This window comes from Oratosquilla oratoria, chromosome 6, assembly GCF_046742065.1.
Source record: "Oratosquilla oratoria isolate Oo_2021 chromosome 6, ASM4674206v1, whole genome shotgun sequence".
Classification (NCBI taxonomy): Eukaryota; Metazoa; Arthropoda; class Malacostraca; order Stomatopoda; family Squillidae; genus Oratosquilla; species Oratosquilla oratoria.
The window spans coordinates 47606053-47623552 of NC_134782.1; the positions used below are offsets into that span (position 1 = coordinate 47606053).

Genomic DNA, 17500 nt, shown 5'->3' on the forward strand with positions numbered 1-17500 from the left:
ATATATATATATATATATATATATGCATATGTATATATATATACATATATATGCACATATATACATATATATATATATATATATATACATATATATGCACATATATATACATATATATATATATATATATATATATATATATATATATACATATATATACATATATATATATATATATGTACAGTATATACATACTCATGAAGAGCTAGAGTCCAGGAACCATGGTTGGAAAGAATACAAACACTGGACTCTTCGTTAGAATTTTAATCCTACGTTTCGAACCTTGCCAGAGGTTCGTCTTCAGGATTCGAAATGTTGGATGAAACTTCTAACGACGAGTCTAGTGTCTGCATTTCATCCAACCATATATACATATGTATGTATAAATATATGCGAAATGCAACAGAAGAAAAGAAACTTGATGACAGTAAGCACTTTTGTAAATTACATCTTTAGAACTTTGCTCGAAGGGGGAGGTGCCCATCGACTGAATAAAACTACCTGGGACAGGAAATAATACACAAAGAAATAATATTACTCCAGAGTTGGGTTAAGAATCTCTAACTTTCTTTTACTCTTGTCCGTCACTCCTGTCTGATGCGTTTTCTACTTTGGTTAGGTTGGAAGCGACGTCACTAATTTGCTAATGCTACTGCTACTATTACTAGTACTAATGCTACAACAAACTTCTACTTTTACTGTTTTTATTAATGTTTTACTATTAATGGCACTACTACTACAATTATTACTATTTCTCTTACAACTAAATATAAATAGAATAACAAAAGACACTAAGACAGACACTGATTCAACAGAACCAGTTCATCTCAATTACCTTGAAAAATATCCAATAATTCGCGGGCTACCTGAAAACAGGCATCTTCATGAGGTCGTGAAACTCTTCTGCGTGTTGTCGAGGATGTCCCAGTTGATAGGTTCTGTCCGTCACAGGCTCTGGAAGACGGGGATTTTGTCAGTGACAAAACACGTGGCGTGGCTTTGGGGTTATGGAAGGCAACGGAACATACGTGGCGTAGCTTTGGGGTTATGGAAGGCAACGTAACATACTGGAGTTGTTTGGTTCCAAACATACATACATACATATACCAAAGGCTTTTTACCCCTTACACGGGGGGTAGCCAAAAAAGAAAAAGGCATAGAAAACACTCCCACCCATTCCATTTCCTATATATTCCACTCCCCTCCACCATCCTCCCTCCCTCTTATCTTGGCACCTCCTGGATGACGGGTCATCCCTGCATCCTGTCCACTGCCCTGGGTCAGAAGCAGTGTCGCAAGACACAGCACATCCACAGCAAGGCCGCTTCATAAATTCGGCAGTGATATATGTACTTTACAATTTTGTTCTGGCCGGTGTCACACAATCCGGCGCCGCCGTTGCGACTTGTTGTAGGTTATAGTAAAGTCTCCTTTATGAATTAGATTGGAAAGGTTGTGATGGAATTTAACCAGAGGGATATGGTGGTCGCCATACAGTATAAAGTTATGGTCAACGTCAGGTAATTTCATTAAGCTAATTGATTTGCAAACATAACCTGGCCGGATCCGGCATCGCCGCATAATGTGACATCGACGTAAGGTAGTGGTTCCCTTTGCGAGAGTATGAGGTTCTGGGGATCCCTAAAAGTCTCTAGAATCTTCTGGGAAGGTCCCCAGACCAATAACCAGAAGCAGGTTGTGGATGCAAGACGATCTTATTTAGTGTACAAATGATCTTCAGGAGGTTAATAAACAGTGTTACATAAACGTGAGAATATGTGAGGAAAGAGATTGGGGGGTCCATTGGTTTTAGGGGATCATGACCATTCAAGATGGTTTTCTGACTGGAAACCACCAACGCCGTTGCATGGAATTGCCTCTCCTTAGCCATAACAAAATACATAAAGTGTGTCATCGAGATGAAAGTGTCTTAATGTTGCTCTTAGTCTCAAGTAATTGTTCCTAATTTCGTCAATAATGATAGTGGTTTCTTATAAGGTTAACATCAACTACTCGTTTATGTATTGTGAAATTATCCACATTGGTCTACATATGAGGGTGGCTTACTGACAGCTCGAGGTTTATGTAGTCCATACATTATAGACTGTAGTGGCACCCCTGCGAACCAGAGTCACACAGCATTCTTTTATCATCGAAGACCTATTAAAAAAAAAAAAAAAATTGGACGAAAAAAAAAAAAAAAAATCCCTCCTTCCTTTTCGTAATACTGCTTTTCCTATATCACCTGCATTACCTTTGAAACTTCTCTTCTTGGGTGTGATATTGACCTCAAGAATAAAATCGTTAGTTCTTGCTGATAAAGAAGACCACTTGAGTCAGGAGGCAGTGCCTCTTTGCTGAACAAGTAATTCAGTGTCAACCCTAACACACATACGACAGGTCATGGCACATGGCCATGGAGTTTCATGGGGACATCCTCGTCCTTTCTATTTAACTTTACTCATAAAACAGAATAGATATGAATATGCCATCAGGCTGACAAGGCAAACATTATTCATCTTCCCGCTCCTGCAATTTATCATAAACTTATCAGAAGTTACTAATGCTACTAACTACTACTTCTACGACTAAAGCCACTACTGCTAATAATGGTGATAATAACGCTACCTCTACCACCTATACTACTACTAGTACAACTACGATTTCTGCTACTACTACTGCTGTTACTGCTACTATCATTTCTACTATCGTAGGAAGGGGAAAATATAGCCACATGGGGTAAAACTGGCCATTTTCTTTGACATATTCCTAATCATGTTTGTCAACAAAATAAAATGAGGAATTATACAAAATACATAGTAATTGGTGGTTTTGTTTCCCTGTCTATCTGTCATGATTAGGTCTGTAACAAAGACAATGGCGAGTTTTAGCCCATATGGCTACTTTTGCCCCTTACGTCGATATTATAATGAGGATAATGACATTATCACCTCCACCGCTACTACTACTAATACAGTAATTACTACCGCTACTACTACTACTACTACTACTATTACTCCTACTACTACTGCAAATTCTACTACTACTTCTACTACTACTACTACTACCTCTATATACTTGTTGGGCTACAATCAGGATAGACAATGGAGCTAATAAATGTCCAATGTGACCATACTTTATCTATTATACATTAACACAATGACTGAGTTCTTGGCGTCGCGGACACACACGCCCGAATCCCACGAAGGGTTTCAGTGGTTATATTATATATGTATGTACTGTATATATATATATATATATATATATATATATATATATATATGTGTGTATATATATATATATATATATATATATATATATATGTGTGTATATATATATATATATGTATATATATATATATATATATATATATATATATATATATATATATATATGTACATATATGTATATATATAAATATATATAGAGAGAGAGAGAGAGAGAGAGAGAGAGCAGCTCCCCCAACCTTTTGATCATCGACACTCAGTATTGCGTCAACCCATGATTACCAAGCACTTGGTCAGGTGATGCCCAGGGTAGTGAGGTTATTCCGACACTGGAATGTCCTGTCTGAATGAGAGAAGTCTGAGTGATGCAGTCATGAATCCCATGACTTTAAATAAAAAAAGATATATATATATATATACAGTTAAACCTATATTACTGTTATCTTCATCGCCATATAAGCTGATGCTTCACATGGATAATTTTCCTTTTGTAATGTCTCTGAACAATTAGTTTGAAACTCTTTATTCTTGTTAGCGTTATAGTCTTCAGTTAATTTGTAAATCGGTCACTGGGGGGGCAAACTATGTGACAGCGAATAGCCACACTCGCCCCTCTTCAACCCTCAGAAACGCCCCTCCCTTCGGCAGATCCCCAGACAGACACCCGACCCATCCTCACCTCCCTCCAGGTCGATACAATGTATCTGACACAGCCCCGGTCAACTGCAGACGCCCTCTCGGAATCTTGCTCAATCGCGGAGATGATCTTATGAGCAGGGTAATCATTCTAGAAGGCGAACTGTATCGGAGTGTCTGAGCTGGCGTTCATCGATAAGGTAGTTTACTTGTCTCATTATTATCATCATTATTATTATTATCGTTATTATCATTATCATCATTATTATAATTATCATCATCATTATCGTAATTATTGTTATTATTATAATCTTCATCATTATCATTATCATAATCATTATCATTATCAGTATGGAAAGAATGAGTGAAGAAAGACTGGTAAAAGAGGTATGGTTGGCAGATGTGGAGGGAATGAACATGAGGGGACGTCCTAGGATGAGATGGATGGATGAGGTGAAGGGGGCTTTGGGGAGGAGGAGAATGTCTGTTGAGGAAGGACGGGAGAGGACAGAGGACAGGGGTGAATGGAGAATGGTTGTGTATGGATGATGTTGTGATGCATGAGGCGGAATGGGTGGGGGGATGGGGGGTAAGGTAGTATGTGTGAGCAAAATTTGACGCAGCCCGAAGGGATTTCTCCCCGTCTTCTCCTTTTATGCATGGGGAGACGAGGGGTGGGGGTCGCCGATTTAATGAAGCGGCCTTTCTGTGGATGTGCTGTGACTTGCGACGCTGCCTCTGACCCAGGGCAGTGGACAAGGTGCAGAGATGACCCGTCATCCAGGAGGTGCTAAGATGGGAGGGAGGGTGGAGGGAAGTGGAGTGCATTTAGGGATGGAATGGGTGGGAATGATTTCATGCCTTTTTCTTTTTGGCTACCTCCCTTGTAAAGGAGGAAAAAGCCTTGGCATATGAATGTATTATCATTATCGTCGTTATTGTTGTTGTTGTTATTGTTGTTGCTATTATCATTATCATCATCATCATCATCATCATCATCATTATCATCATTATCATTATCATCATCATTATCATTACCATCATCATCATTATCATCATTATCATCATTATCATCATCATTACCATCATTATCATTATTATCATTATCATCAATATTTATTAGCATCATTATCATTATTATTATCATTATTATTATTTATTTATCATTTATTTTATCTTTTATTTTATCAATTTTTTCTTGGGGTTGATGGTTGCATTTCGTGATGACTGAGAATCCATTATCCGATCTAATCTTTAGAATCCAAGGGATCATCACAGACATCTTAGCTGGACTGTTGATAACCTGCCATTCTCAGACAGTCGCAGTAATAGAAATGATTATAGTCTGACAAACATAACAATATGCTTATCAGGACACACACACACACACACACACACACACACACACACACACACACACACACACACACACACACACACACACACACACACACACACACACTCACACTACACGATTCGTGGCGCAGTGGTAGCGTTCACAACTGCTGCTCCAGAGGTCCGAGTTCGAATCCCGGCCAGGGCTGAAATATTTTCAGTATCGTTGCGCTGCGAGTCGTTACTCCAACTATCGTGGGAGGGGAATGTGTGTGTGTGCGTGCAAGGTCACAGCATTACCCATAGATCGATCATATATGAGCTCTGAGATCTCTTCTGTGAGTGAAATAGATGTCGATCACGAGTCCAACACGAGATCCAAGACCATGGTGAATCACACACACACATACAACACACACGTTACGTTTTACAAACCAAACTGTGAAAATAATAGCTGTTGATCAAAGTTCTATGTGTGTGTGTGTGTGTGTGTGTGTGTGTGTGTGTGTGTGTGTGTGTGTGTGTGTGTGTGTGTGTGTGTGTGTGTGTGACATGACTGAATATATAAATATATGAATAGCATCTATATAACGCGCGCACACACACACGTAGACACACACACACACACACACACACACACACACACACACACACACACACACACACACACACACACACACACACACACACACACACACACACACACACACACGCACACACATACACACTGTAAGAGGCTAGTAGATGAGGTAGATAAGTAAGGTAGGCAGAGGAGTAGGTGGCGAGAATAATGTGTAAGATGTTTGATAACAATAGCCGCGAAGGAGTTGCATAATCTCGCTCCTCGTCTAAAGTTTGTAAACAACCGCTAGGGACCAAATTTTAATGTTGATATGACAATATGTAAAGTAAGCCATTTCTGCATCGATGTCGTGATTGCTTGTGTAAGCAGTATTTCTTAAGACGTTGTAACAGTCTTTCTGATTGGAGAAAGGGTGGAGAAAAATTTATTGGTACATGGGAGAAAAGTCACACTCTTAGGGGAGGCACTTAGTTGTAACAGTAAAGATCAATGAATGAATAAAATCGTGACGTCGGTGCATAGATGGCTTAGTGAGTGGATTGAGGATCCCAGTGGGGAGTCCCTTGGTGTAAATTGACAAGCCTAGTGTAATATTATTTGGGAAGAAAAGAAGAAAAAAATGAACTCGGTTTAATTCACCCCATCGAGAAATATTACTTTCTACAGAAAGATATAGTGAAAGACATACTTAAGAAAAGTGATTGAAAGAAATTTAAAAGTGAAAGAAGGAATACAAAACCATAGAAGGAAAAAGTAAACAGAATTATAAACCAGTAGTTACGTAGAGACGGGGTGAAACACACATATATTGATAGCACATTATTATCTCTTAAATAATATGTATAGCAAGTAATACATTATAGACATTATACACTGTGTGCACCATGGAATTAAAAATATAGAGTGTACAACACTGTGCCATATACACAACGTATCACATATTAGACACATTATTCACAAGTCGAGAATAAACAACTTAATGTAGCTTTCATCAGCGGGTCATTTCTCAGAAGCGAGTAGAAGGAACAAGGGATCGGACTGAGAAAATATTATAACACATTTAAACCAGAGTGTCATTCCTCTGAAGAAGCTGAAGTTATCATAATGTCTGAACTGTACACAAGTACACACACATTTATATTCATACCTAGCCACACACACACACACACACACACACACACACACACACACACACACACACACACACACACACACACACACACACACACACACACATATATATATATATATATATACATATATATATATATATAAATATATATATATATATGTGGTGTGTGTGTGTGTGTGTTTGTGTGCGTGTGTATGTGTGTACATGTATGTGCGTGTGTGTGCATGTGTGTGTGTATTTGGGCAGCAGGATTTCCTATAAAAATATTTGTTTAAAGAATACAGCTATTTCTGCTTTAATGATCATCTTACTGAGATTTTCTACTTCTCTGATTACAGACTTATGCGTAGAACTCAACACTGAGATTCTTGTGCCACTGCGCCACGAGTCGTGTACTGTGTGTGTGTGTGTGTGTGTGTGTGTGTGTGTGTGTGTGTGTGTGTGTGTGTGTGCGTGTATGTGTGCGTGTGCGTGTGTGAGTCCTATACATATTCATCGCTGAATAGGAACACATTCCCTTGATTACATACCTACGAAAAACTTTACAGATGATCACATGTTGTATCTAATGAAATAGAAAATTATCATTTGTCACTGGACATTTTTCGAACTCGGAGTATCGAAGCACGACATGTCTCATGACATTCAAACGTCGTATTAAGATTATTATCATTTTCGGTTTATATGCGACTCCAGCCGCATTAAAGGATTTTGTCTTTTATTAACGGAGGCGTGTCCGCGTGCTGAAGGCTGCGAATCTTGGGGCGAAGAAATAAACCGACTTTAAATTAGATATTCTAATCCACACGCAAAGAATCGCCGCGGGAGGTGTTGGTAGTTAAAACGTGACAGCAGAGTTGGTCATCGCGTAGTTGCCTTGGAACCTTGTTTAAGCAGACACATGTGCATACAAACACGCACACGCATGCACGCACACACACACACACACACACACACACACACACACACACACACACACACACACACACACACACACACACACACACACACACACACACATAATATTACATCTGTATATCTATATGATATGGCAACCACACGGACACACATATGCACACACACACACACACACGCACACGCACACGCACACACACACACACACACACACACACACACACACACGCACACGCACACGCACACACGCACACGCACACGCACACACACACACACAATATTACACCTAAATATTTATCACAACATTATCCATAGATCGGGATATAGACGAGCTCCGAGTGCTCATCCAGGAGTGTCATAGCTGTCGATCACGAGTCCAGCAAGTAATCTAAGGCCATAGTTGAATCACAGCCAAGACCCACATCTCTTAATCAACCCAAAGAGACTCCCTGTGTAGATACAAGAAAGAGCTTAGCAAACCATATTTGGCACCGCCTACACTGATTACCAAGAAGCAGAAAATCTGTCCATTTGATCCCCCAGCTTATTCTAGAGGACAGTATATTAATTTATTTTCTAGAAAAAACAAAACGAAACCTAGAGCTAAATAGAATTGACTCACTAGAACACAAAATTAAAATGGCTGGAATGAATGAGACAAGAAAAGAGTACGAAAGTCAACATGGCAAACGTAATTTTCCTTGTATGTACACATGCACATTTATACATTTAACAATCTAGATGTTAATCTGACTTTACTGACCAACTGTAGAATTAGAACAACTAGTGAAAGTCCCGTCGTCATGAAAGGATAGAAACACTAGTTACTTCCTACGAATTATTTTCATAGCAAACGTTCTAGTTTATTAAGCTCAACAAATAAACCGACTTTAAATTAGATATTCTAATCCACACTAGAACAACTACTAAAAGTCCCAGCGTCATGAAAAGATAGAAATACTGGTTACTGCCTACGAAATATTTTCATAGCAAACGTTCAAGTTTATTAAGCCCACTTTCTCTCAGAATTAGATACATCAAATATTTCTCAGCAAAGGCACACATAATGATTTCTTGTTCAAACATTCTACCAGACTGTGTCTCTTTAGCTGAATTAAATCGCCTAGTTTGTCTGAGCACAGACTAGGAAGAGACGTCTTTCACTGAGTAGAAGACGACGATGTAGGTCAACCGTATTATGAAGCGCTCCAGGAAGAATTAAGTCTGACAGTCTGGTGAATAATATTAAGAATACTTCATCCAGATGTAGCGTGGCATGTTTCAGTCATGTACATTTCGTCGTAATATAGAACCGGACATTGCTTCAAACAAAAGTAGTAAATTCAAGAACAATATGATTATTTTTCTCAGGATAACAAAACAGCCAAAATCTACGACTACTAATAACAAAATTTGACGTTCAAGGAATAATATCATTCTATTATTGGCGACACATCGTGGTGACACGATATATTGCGTGAGGGACGAACTCAGCATTAGTCGTATGCACAAACACTGTTGCCTTTGCGACGCATGCAAACGAGTGTGGGGGACACACACGCCCCACTGGAGGGATCAGTGATTTTGAAGTTCCCGTCAGAGAACGGGTCACGAAGAACATTTAGTACGCTTGCGTGAGAAATAGTTTGAGTTCGAAACTCAAACTAACAAACGGTCTCCAGGAGGAGACTATTCACGAACTCTGAGAGGTGACAGTGTACATCAGGGGTGGTTAGCCTGTTACCTCACGCATCCCATGCCTTATGGACTTCTGTTCTTTAGCCTCCTTGAAAGGCCACTACTCAACGCTGAATGAAATCGTTGGGCATCCCAACGATTTCTTTGTGCCTCCCTCAACTCCCCCCACTGTCCCCCTCACTCCTCCTCACTACGTCCTCCCCAGTGCCCCCTCACTCCCCTTCACTGCTCCCCCCCCTCCCCCTGAGGTCCGTGTACCACAGGGCGAAAGCCACCGGTGCAGACGCTTTCAAGACTGTAGAGGTTGAAGGGATTGGCGAGTGAATTGGAAAAAGGGACAGATAATGGGGATCTGCCGAGATGCATGAGGCGAGTGGTGGCTTACGTTATTAAGATGAAACTCCATTCAGGCGTTAGGTCGTTTCCAAGGATCCCCCTTTTCAAATAAATTTGACTTCTGAAGACATCTGGGACCCCAATTATAAGAATTCTTAGGGCTTATGATTTGATGAAAGGGGGAGAGGAATTCACCTTTTTTATATTTCTTTTCGGAAAAAAATCAAAGTAGGGTGTCTGCCGTTTTTTCCTCAATTTCACCCTCGAATTTGAGATGAGATACAAAACTGTGCCGCGAGGAAATAAAAGCATAATGTAGGAACTTGACCGCAACTCTTGTAAATTATTTCACGAGGAAACATTTTATATTGGAACTAGGTAAGACAGTTCTTTAAGTTTTTATCTTCACCATTCTTCTTATATCCTGGGTGCTATGATCAAAACGTCAAAAACTTCATACATACATACATACATACATACATACATACATGCATACGTACGAAAAAAGCTGAAGTCTGGGAACCATAATGGTGGAAACATAGAAAACACCAGACTCAGAGGCAGGTAATTTATTCCCGACGTTTCGAGTCCTGTCCGGGACCCGTCTTCAGGGGATACAATGGAATACAGAAATCATATGGTATAGATATACTAGCGACCACGTTCCCAGGAGGGACGCGGCAACCTGCGCCGGGCGAGAGTGCGTGGTGGTGAAGGGGGGGCATTTACCTCCCGCCGTTGTTCGTGATATTTTTCCACCTCTCCCTTGCACCTGCATATATGGGATTGAGTGTTATGGACCTATTTATGGTATCTTCGTTAGTGGCCCACGCCTCCAAGAACAGTCTGTCTCCTTTCCTGTTGTTATTGTAGAATACCTTTGCGCCCTTCCAGTTGAACTCGTATTGGTGCTGTTCGGTATGTTTGTACACCGCCGAGCTCTGGTCTTTTCTATTTACAAGAACACCAAAAGGGCAGTAAATATAAAAAACCACAGTTCAGCGGTGTACAAACATACTGAACAGAAAAAAAAGAAGGGGGGGATTCCTGCTCCTTTCCAGGCCTTTTTTGGCTTAATCAGGACCACTGTCATAGCCGATGTTGCGTCATTTCCTGATGAGCACCGGGGAATGTTAATTATCACTGGTGAGAAATGTAGTAACACATTTGTAAATCACAACTAACACCACAGTCGGACGAGAGAAAGAGTTGAGTAGGCGAAACTATATATTTCGATTGCTAACTGCAACCCTCTTCAGTAGTACCTACTGAACTAGTTCTACTGAAGAGGATTGCAGTTAGCAATCGAAATATATAGTTTCGCTTACTCAACACTTCCTTTCGTGGTGTTAGTTGTGATTGTTAAATATGTTTGTCGTGTTGTCATGGGAGGAAACACAACACGATATCTGTTCCTACGGATCCTATGGGAATGGTGCGAGCATTACTTTCATCACAAAGATCCTTTGTGTACACACTTGTCACGCAGGTCCCTTTTCTCATACGTCCGAGGTTTCCTGGAACGCTCCTCTCTCCTTCCTCCTTCCAACAACTTTCCCTTCCAACAGCTTCCGTACGGAATGCCTAGACTCTCTTTCACTCACTCACACTCACTGACACTCACACACACACACACACACACACACACACACACACACACACACACACACACACACACACACACACACACACACACACACACAAACACACACACTTTCTCTTTATCTCTCTCTTTTTCCCCTAATATTTTTCCTTCTTTTCTATCTCTATCCTTATCATTCCCTTTATCTTTATCTTTGTTTTTATCTATCTCTATGTCTACCTCCATATCTCTCTCTCTATTTCTATGTCTATCTCTGTCTATGTATATCTCTATGTCTTTCTCTATCTCTACTTCTAATTCTACCTAAACCTCAACTTCTACTCCTTTCTCTACCCGTCCGTCCATCTGTCTGTCTGTCTGTCTGTCTGTCTGTCGAAGCAAGTTCACCCGTAGACAACAGCAACACTGACATAGTTTGACTACCACTAGGCAATTTTATCCAGCCTAGGGAATCACCCATCATTGAAAGGATAATCTTCCGCTCTCTCTCCATTCAGCCAACTGTGCCTTTACCCCGTCCGTTTATTCTACAAACCAATTTTTTTTTTTATTCGGAATGAATTCAGATTTAATGCCGTTAATGGATTTCTATTCCCGGTGGTACGTGAGCCTTTATTATGGCTATCGTCAGACTATTTCATTCATCTAATTTGTTTATTTTTCTTAATGTCCCCGTCGATAGCACACTTGTACTACATATAGAAAGACCTTAAACCCCTTAAAAAGTAGTGACCGTTTCAAAGCATTTTTTTTTCACAAGAAATAAATAAATAAAACAAATGAATAAATAGATAAAACAAAATTAAATTAAATACAATAAAAATAAATGAAAGAATAAAATAAAATAAAATTGAGTAGAGTAATATAAGGTGAAATAAAATAAAAACAAAATAAAATAAAAATAAAAATGGAGAGGGTCCCTAGTCCCTTCTTTCAGCACCTCTGAATTACCCTTTACGACACATATGGGAACACGATGATGGTATTCTTGTCCCACCCACCCCTATCACTACCACCATAATGTGCTACGGAAAATGGAGCGAGGGAGACATAGGGCTGATAAAGGAGAGATCCGAGGAGGGCAACAGTAAAGAAGTATAGCAGACGCAGAGATCGGAATGATTTAATAGAGGTGTTCAAGTGGATCAAAGGTTTTAACAAGGGTGACACAAACAAGGTCATCATATTAAGACAACAGGGTAGGACTCGAAGTAATTGGTTTAAATTGAACAGATTTAGAGTTAAGAAGGAAATAGACAAGAACTGGTTTACCAATGCAGTGGTCAACGAATGGAATAGACTTTGTAGTTATGTAGTGAGCGCCGAATCTGTTGGTTTAAGAAAAGGTTAGACAACTTGATAGATAGGAATGACAGGTTGTAATGGACATACAACTGCCTAGTGTAGGCCTTATGGTCTCTTACACCCTCCTTCATTCTTATGTTCTTATGATTTAGCAGGGCTGAGGGTGCCTCGGATATCGTGGCCTATGATAACCAGCGCTTCTGTCCTTGGGAACAACACGAAATCGAGAGACTTAATGGTAGTAAACCGGAGGGAGAGTAAAAACTAAAAGAGGTCAGGTTTCTTCTCTAACTGGGGCCGAGTCTCCAACCATAAAAGAATCCTGCGTGACCGCGGTCCGTAGAGGCGTAGATAAAGTTTCAAACGTACTGACTGCGGTCAGTCACCCATACGGACCAGGGGTGAGAGTGTGAAGCTTGATTATGCTGGTACCAGAAGTGAATTGATGGCTATGTTGAGGTGATATGGTGAGAATAGTGTAATAGGAAGACGATAGATGAGGTTGGTAATTGTGGTGAAAGTGGTGTACTAAGGAGATGGTGGTAATGGTGGTGGTGATGACCACGATGACGGTGTCATTTATGGTGATAGTAGTGGTAAGAATAGTGGTGTAAATTTAGCAGTGGTTCCAGTGTTCTACTATTACTATTAATAGGGTTAATTTCAGTTAGTAGTTGTCACAGCGCCCCAAGTACTGCAACTAGCATGAGCAATTTTATTTGCAGTAATGGGTGTTTCTCTTATTGGCAGTGTAATGACGGTGTTGCTACAGATATACTGCACGTCTAAAGAACACTGTGGACGACCCGTCATCCACGAGGAGCCAAGAAAAAAGGAAGGGAGAGAGGGGTGGTGAATGTGAGTGGAGTAGGTGGGGATGAAAAGGGTGGGAGTGGAATTATGCCTTTTGACTTTGGCTACCTCCCTTATAAGGGGGAAAGAGCCCTTTGTATATGTATGTATGCAGAGAACATTTATGACCCTGGGAGGGAATGCTGACTATGACAAACAGTGACAGCGTATGCGTGCGTCACTTGGACAAACAGCTGTTATCAAAGTCCATATCAATATCAACAGTGGCCATACCGTACACGCTTTGATCCAACAACGTTTTTGTTTACTTGCGTCGAGCCCTCATTCTCGTTCACAAAGTGGAATTTTTCTTGAATGCTTGAATACTTGAATGCATGATGATGATGATGATGATGATGATGATGATGATGATGATGATGATGATGATGATGATGATGATGATGATGATGATGATGATGATGATGATGATGATGATGATGATGATTGTGAGGCGGCGGACGATTTCTTTTAATGCGAGGCGGCGGACGATTTCTTTCCAATGTGAGGCGGCGTACAATTCTTTCGGTCCAACATGAAGAGACAACAAAAGGCTTTTCAGCCAAGTGCGGGACAACGAGAGCAGACATCTTTGGGCCCATACATCACAGCGCCGCAGGACACTCTAGGCCCATATATCGCAGAACCCGCAGGACATTCTAAACAAACCTGTCGACGCGACAAGAACAGAGTCAAAGGTCATCTACAACGGTCTTCACATCGAAAACTCTTTTTTGGCAACCTTAAAGAGTGCCACCCTTCTCCATGTTTTCGCAATGTTCCTATTAGGCACTCCTTCGGGGGCAACGCCCCTTTTGCCTTCTAAAACCTTAGCTAGGAAAGTCTGGTAATCCTCCGGAGTCTCCTCGGGGTTAGCCAGCAGTTGTTGTATTAGACTAGGCTGAGAAATAAAGAAGAAAAACTCAAACGCCTTTCGCTTCAACCCGCCACGCAACGTCAACATGATGATGATGATGATGATGATGATGATGATGATGATGATGATGATGATGATGACGATGATTTACGACGACGATGACGACGACGACAACGACGGTGACAGTGACAGTGACAGTGACGGTGACGGTGACGATGATGACGAAGACGATGACGATGACGATGATGACGATGATAATAAAAAGGAGTAGAAAGAGGATAATAACGACGTAGAAAGGCATGGGGATGATACATTTAATTTTGTCAGCAATAAATAGCTCCCTATATCCTTGGAGACAATATCGCACAGAAGAGGCAGAGTCGTAGAGGCAGTAAAAGAATGATTTAAAGGAAAGTATTGGCAGAACGGAGGTATAGTGAATGTTGAAATGTGATCAGCATTCTTTTATTTATTTATTTATTTATTTATTTATCTTATTCTATCTTATTTATTTTAATAGAATTTTGACTCCGATAATGAAGTAATACTGCGTGGCTCTGGCCCATAGGGGTGTTATTAAAACCCCCCATAAAACTCAATGTAGCTAATAATCCGCATCTTCTCTTAAACCAACCCATTGTTTCAGTAAAGAATCCTGAAGTCATCCGACCTGCGAAATCGGTCCAGCGTGGTACCCCAGGATCTGAAGGAGGTAGGGGGTGGGTGGATTGGGGGATAAGGGGGAGGGGTAGGGGGGTTATTCCCACCCTAACACGAACGCGCGTACTTTCCCGCTGAAGAACTCAACGTGAGAGTCAACTCACGGCTCGACATGAGGTTCCCCGCACCCTGACCGGCCATCGCGCCGCAATCTCAGTCTCCCTGTCCAGCAGCTTTGATGAGATTCCTACAAGGGGGTAGTAGGGTTGAGGTTGAGGGTGAGGGTGAGGGTAGTGAGGAGGCAGTAGCTGGTCTATGTCGGTCTATGACTGATGTTTGCTCTTCCCTACTGAACGCTAGTTTTTTCTGAAGTTTGGCATTCCGTATGGGGCATTGACTGAATAAGTTTGATGTTGTCACAATCTTTGTACTTCAGTGGCACTCCTACAGACCGGAGCCACGCAGCGTTATTTTGTGACGAGAGTAACCTTCACTCAAAAAATAATGCTAAACTCTTTTAACTTCCTTTATACCTTCGTCCTGCTACCTTCCTCAAATCTCTTTTTAACCACATCAATGACTCTACCTCTACAGTACGATATAGCCATCCAAAGTTAGATGCCCTTGTTTTTATTGACGAAATATTACGAGCCTGTTCTACCTGCTCAACAGAATCGCTGGGTACTAAATCAGAAGAAAAAAATCGTGTTGTTTCACAGTTGTGTGTCATTTTGTCAAAATGACACACATTTGTCAAAATGACACACAACTTGTCGGAAGGCTCGCCATAATAAAGACTCGATGAAATTAGAATAGAGACCGAGCCGGCCTAGTACCGTCGGGGAACCTCCAGGTCGAGAATCGGGTAGTTCCTTTTGTACGGCCTCGGTGGCTCAGTGCTATCGCCTTTGTCTCAGAATAAGCAAGTCGCCCCGGCAAAGGTTCGAGTCCTTGCGGTGGAGCCTATTTGTTTCACAGTCCTGAAGGGATCAAGTCGGCCTTCGCGTCGTGGGGATAAGCCAAGAGTGTGATTATCATAACTGTATCCTGTCCAACACATCCTGTCACTGCAGTCTCTTCTCTTGGGTGTTCAGACTTTTTGTACTGCATCAGGCTAAAATAAATAAATGAAAAATAAATGATAATAATAATGATAATGATCCTAGTAGTAGTAGTAGTAGTAGTAGTAGTAGTAGTAGTAGTAGTAGTAGTAGTAGTAGTAGTAGTAGTAGTAGTAGTAGTAGTAGTAGTAGTAGTAATAATATAATAATGATAATAATAATAATAATAATGATAATAATAGTAATAATTATTATTATTATCATTATTATTATCATTGTTATTATTATCATTACTATTAATTATATCCATCTACTATTACTAACCAGTACGATATATCACATGCCTGACACGTGATCCACATGTATGGAAGATGTCCGAAAGTAAATGGCCGGCAGCGAGTCCCTACCCAATCTTGCTGACATCCTAACGCCCTAATCGTAAACATCTGATTCAGACATACACCTCACACCACAGCACCTCCCAACGGAAAGTTACCAAATCTAGTACATAGTGTTGCCAGACAGATCATTAACCATTTACTTATACCTAAGTGATTAAGTGGTAGCCTATTAAGTTGGACTAGTAATTGGTTGAATGATCGAAAACAGAGAGAGGTCGGCTAGATATGGACCAAAAGGTCTCCTGTCGGTATGCCCCGCCTTTGTAATCCTTTGTAAACTACTTAATTATAACTGCAGATCATACACCATTTCATGACACATTAACCAATATTAATACACCCATTGCAATGCAAATAACACACAAATAGTATTGTATAAATTCAAAACCTATTACCTAACTGTAAACCCTACACCAAATATGCAAAGATAGGGATACTGATATGTATAGGCGGTGACTGCGTCGCCATAGACAGGAAACAGGAGAGAGAAAGAGGAGAGAGAGGAGAGAGAGGAGAGAGATATACTCCCCCTACAGGATTACATTGCCATTCCTGGATGTCATGGGGAAGAGAAACGGTGCCACGTTGACAACAGGTATTTATAGGAAGGGCACCCACACAGACCGGCTACTAGACTATAACAGCTGTCATCCGGTCGCACACAAAAGAAGTGTGGTCAATATTCTACGGTTTAGGGCAGAAAAGGTATGTTCTACGGATGATAGCAGGAGGGAGGAAAGGAACCACATGAAGAAGGTATTCAGGGACAACGGTTATCCGAGTTCCGTAGTGAGAAGGTGGAGGACACAACATCCGAATGTTGAGGCAGGCGATAGTCGACGAGATGCACCGCGGGTTACTCTCCTTTATCTGAAAGGGGCG

General features: G+C 40.7%; 1 long non-coding RNA gene across 1 annotated transcript in view; it reads right to left on the reverse strand.

The window, feature by feature from the left end:
* The window catches only part of LOC143026473 (uncharacterized), a 107615-nt gene that overhangs the window by 64766 nt on the left and 25349 nt on the right, over nt 1-17500 (reverse strand). The window contains exon 2 of the long non-coding RNA XR_012966492.1: nt 836-954. This is a non-coding gene — a long non-coding RNA (uncharacterized LOC143026473). The remainder of the gene's footprint in view (nt 1-835; nt 955-17500) is intronic.